A 4,831-nucleotide genomic window follows, 5' to 3' on the forward strand; every position below is an offset into this window, starting at 1 on the left:
GTCATGGGAAACAGTTACCCTTGTGGTTGGGAAGAGGACAGGAAATATCTCGGGCTGGTGACTCGATCCCAGCTGCAAGAGCACAGCTGTCCTGGAGAGTATGTCATACATCATATCTGCTTTACTCCTGAGCATCCCAAAATAACTCACCAAGTACGGTTGTCGCCTTCCTACAGATAAACTGAGGTCTCTCTAGAGCCTGGCTTGCCACTTATATTGCTCTCATGTTTACCTTCTTGCTTTTAAAGTGCTTTATTAAAAGAGGACTGATTCTAATAATGGGATTATCTAAACAAGTATTTCCTCATGCCAGCAAGTTAATGGTTTACTTTATCCCAAAACTGCTTTCAGGACTATGTTAAATTCATGGTCACATGTAAGTGGTTGACGAACACTAGAGAAATCAGATGTAAATTAAATCAAGCCCTTCCATTGAGCAGCCTTCTTGCAGCCCTGGACCAAATCAAGCTGCGGTAGAAGTTAGAGGTATTATTTCAAGGATTAATTTGGACATTCCTGATGTTGCACAAGCCTCTGCCTTTGCTGCTTGGACTTAGGAATTTTACAGCAGCTTTCAGTCTCCCACTGCTGATTTAATTTTGCAGTTGTCAAATGTGTGCAGAACAAAGTTATACCTAAAGAGCAGCCACTAATGCAGCTGTATTCCTTGTGTTTGCCTTGTCTGGGGCTTACGTCTCCCATACCTTTGCTCTCACCTGCACAGCCTCTCTTTGGGGAGGGGAAACAGGAAAGCACATTGCTTTCTCTCTGCCTCCCTCCTCTCCTTAAGTGCCGGAGCCGCACAGCTACATCTGCAGGGGAAGGAGAGGATCTGCACATTTAGGGAGAAGTGATGAGGTCAGGCAGTTTCAGATCCCATAGTCCTCAGGGCTGAGGGAGGGGTCCTAACATCATGTTAACTGGGATGAAGGATCCAAGGAACACCAGCTCATAAAGAGGATATGAGGATAGAGAGACACTGAGCCTCTCCCAACCTGGATGGTCCTTTGCAGGAGAGGTATAAAGATTCTGTATTAAGTGTTTATATAGCAGCCCTACTGGGGCTTGTGAGAGATTGAACTGGTGCCACAATCGCCAGTGCCTGGGTGGCAGAGCAAGGACACCGTGCTGAGCTTTGCAAATCTAGAGTTCGTTACTGGGCACTGAGGTGGGTCAGAGGCAGTTCTATGAATATGGAAGGGTTTTTATCCCAATTCTGGTGGAGTAATATGCAATTAGCACCCATATGTTCTCAGCTATTAAGTTATTATATGTTCTCAGCCCCTTAAATTATTTATGTAGCTTGGAAATTTCTGTAGGCTCTGCTGCTCTTCTCTGCCATTTGTTAATTGCCGCATTGTATCATTCCTCCCTACCCCACTCCTTATTAACCTAATTCAGGAGGGCCATCTGCCTACCCCAACTGCCTGTAACCTCAGGAGGGCTGTAAGATACGTGACATCTTCACAGAACAACGTTGTTTTTCACTGGCACTGCACGAAGGTAAAGAGGGTCAGCAGCTGACTTCTGCTGTGAGTTTCCACGTAACAAATCTGAGGGATATTGAGGCAAAGGGGAGCTGTTGTGAGTGAGGAGCAGCAGAGTACATGTGCCCCTTGCAGGCAGCTCTCCTGCCCTGCACCAACAGCCAGACCAGGAATAATAGCAGCTGCTCATGTTTTAAGGACCTGGCTTCCCAGCTGCCTGCATGTGGCTGCACAGACTCTGCTCTCTTAGTGAAACCCTCTCCAAGAGTGGAGTGAAGGGTTTGTGCACAGGTGGTGCAGGAAACAATTCCTGCTTCTCCAGGGGAAGGGTTGGGGGGTGTAAACCTGGGTGTGGATCTCCTTAGGAGTGAAGTAATGTACTCTGGATAAAATGGTTGGGTTTGGGTTCTGTGTATCCTGCATTTTGTCTGGCAGGATTTCGACAAAGTGTTTGAAATTATGCCAAAACTAGACATTATCAATAACCTTTTTGAATGTGGACCTCGTGATTAAAGTGAGCAGTGCTAAAAGAACAGCTTAAAAAGAGACATAGCTGTGAAAAGGCTGGTGAGACACAACAAATGCATTCCTACAACTTTCCTGTACAGGACTGAGCTTATCTAGTGCTTTTCAATGTGTTCGTGAGAGGAATTGTAACACTGTAGGGAGATTCCCAGTCACATCTTTCTACAGAAGAGCCACAAACCGTGTGAAAACAGAACTCATTACTCAGGGGAATGGAATTGTGTTCAAATGCTGCATCAGAGTTGAAATGCAAAAGAAACATGGAAATCCGCTGATCAAGATCTGCAATGCCACTTTGTTCCATATTTGCAGTGAAAATGAAGGTGTCTAGAAAAAGACCTTAGGTATGATAAATCTGTTTCTGAAGCACTTGATATGCTAAAAAAGTTTCAGGTATCTTTCAGTGAAAGCTGTGAACCTAAATTTGGAAACTTTAGGACTAACAGCTCTTGTGCAAAAATGAAATGGAGCTGTGAGTTCTTCAAAATCTTATGTAAAAGGAAGGGGAAAGCAAGGAAGATCTTACTGGGTTTGTGGTGCACTTCTGTGTGGTAACATTGTCCACAGAAGTGTTCACAGTGCAGTAGCAAGCATCCCTTGCTGCTTAAATCTCAGAAGTTAGATCTGGGATTCAGCAGCTACCTCAGGTGGGCCATGCAAAAACTGGCCATTTGCACTTCTGTTTGTTATTTAAACAGTAGCAGCAGACTAGAAATTAATGCCGAGTACTTTTTGAATCCTTTCTATGTCTATCTATAAAAGCATGTCCTGAATGTGGGAGAGCCTTGAAATCTAAGCCACAATACAGAAAATGCTTGAGTTTCTACTTGACCTAAAGAGATATAGGAGACCCTCCCTGACTCTTCTGGGTGAGCATAGCCCACTATCTTCATGCCTCTGCAAAAGAAAAACAGGATCCTTGTCCTATTTGAAACTATCCCTGTTGTCCCCATTGTTGAGTGGCCGCAACATGTGAGTAACTTAAAACATAAGAATAAGACAGGCTACATCCTATCTTGGGAAGCTAAAGCAGAGAACTCATAAGCATATCTTGTGATATGCTCAGCAGTCCGAGGAGCACAAGGCGCTTTACAACTGGACTTGCCAGAACAGAAACAGGCACAGCCAGCAACAACTTCCAGCTGTTGGCTTTAATTGCTTACTTCCTCTGTATTTGAAGGTTGCTGCCTCACCTGTGGGCAGAGTGCCTCATGCTGAAAGTGCTACCAAAGTATGTTTTGATTAGTTACCATCATACACTTCAATTAATCCAGCACAGAACCTTAGCTCTAACTGTACCACAAGTAAAGCACTCCCGAGGTGGTTTTAATCTAGCTTGTTATGCATATCTATCACTAGAGACTCACAAGAGCCAGAAACCACCTAGGCCTGCAAAGAAGTGAAGAGCTGGGTTTGATTACAGAGCAATGATGAAAGGACACTGAGATGTGCAAAAGGCCAGCTCCTCTCAGCACAGTACCATGCCAGCAGCATGAAGGGAGATTATCAATGAGGTAACAGGGGTGGCAGCATGTAGTATTTGTTTGCTTGATTAAATGCTAGAAAACAGTATTTGTGGTCTTGGTGTCAAAGTTGCAAGTGTGCAGTGTCACTGCTATGGCTTTATTTCTCTGGGCAAGTTGGAGTCTGGAGGAAGCACAGATAGCTCATCATGTCATCATTTAACAGTATCAGGTCCCTGGTGTACTCAGGGTGAGGAGTATGAAATGGGATGCTTAGAGGGCTCCCTGCGAATGGGGAGCTGGTTGTGTGTGTACAGTTCTGATGTGCAGACATGCTGGTATTCGGTGTTACACACAGTAATTCAAAGCAGGGTGTTTCAAAAGCTTAGAGGAATACAGGGAATAAAGCACGGGCACATACAGGGGTCTAGCCCTGAGGAAAGTGTCAGCTGTACACAGATTTGAACATTTGGTGAATAGAATGAGGCTGCAGTATGGTGTGAGTCACCATTCCTGGGAGTGTTCAAAAAATGAGGATATGGCACTTGAGGATATGGTTACTGATGAATTTGAGTGGACCTGATGATCTTAAAGGTGTTTTCCAAGCTTAACGATTCTGTGGTGCTGTGACAGAGTAACTTTGGATGAGGAAGAGAGTGGGATATTTACAGTGTGTAGTGTCAGTGCAGTGTGAGTGTAAGGAGCACACAGAAGAGTGTGTGCCTGCACACTGGGGTGGTTTGGAAGTGATAGCAGAGTGCAGAGCAGTTTAAGATGAAACCCTGTAAGTGTAGAGGCGGTGAGGCACACGGAGCTGTGCCTGGCAGGATCAGGAACACTGTGTGGAGCACTGTGCTGCAGGGTCGAGAGCTCTGGACGCTGAGTAGAGTTGGGAAACCGTGGAAGGTTATCAAGATGAAAGTAAAGCGTGGAGGGCTGTGGAAACCGTGCTGGCGTGGAGCTGGTGCACAGCGAGCGGGGGCTGGAGAGGGCTGAGGCAGGGCTGCGAATCGGGTGCGGGGCTGCTGGACAGGACAGGGCCCGGGGCAGGGCTGGGAATCGGGTGCGGGGCTGCTGGACAGGACAGGGCCCGGGGCAGGGCTGGGAATCGGGTGCGGGGCTGCTGGACAGGACAGGGGCCCGGGGCAGGGCTGGGAATCGGGTGCGGGGCTGCTGGACAGGACAGGGGCCCGGGGCAGGGCTGGGAATCGGGTGCGGGGCTGCTGGACAGGACAGGGGCCCGGGGCAGGGCTGGCAGGGGCTCGGGGCAGCCGGGCGGCAGAGGCGGGCCGGGGTAGGTGTGCCGGGCTGGGGAAGGGGCGGGCAGCGCCGAGCCGCCCCGTGCGCTGGGGGAGG

General features: G+C 47.8%; 1 protein-coding gene across 1 annotated transcript in view; it reads right to left on the bottom strand.

Annotated features, from left to right (window-relative positions):
• The window catches only part of LOC136364217 (broad substrate specificity ATP-binding cassette transporter ABCG2-like), a 249,788-nt gene that overhangs the window by 161,449 nt on the left and 83,508 nt on the right, over nt 1-4,831 (bottom strand). The window lies entirely within an intron of this gene.

The sequence above is a fragment of the Sylvia atricapilla genome, chromosome 8 (genome assembly GCF_009819655.1).
Source record: "Sylvia atricapilla isolate bSylAtr1 chromosome 8, bSylAtr1.pri, whole genome shotgun sequence".
NCBI lineage: Eukaryota > Metazoa > Chordata > Aves > Passeriformes > Sylviidae > Sylvia > Sylvia atricapilla.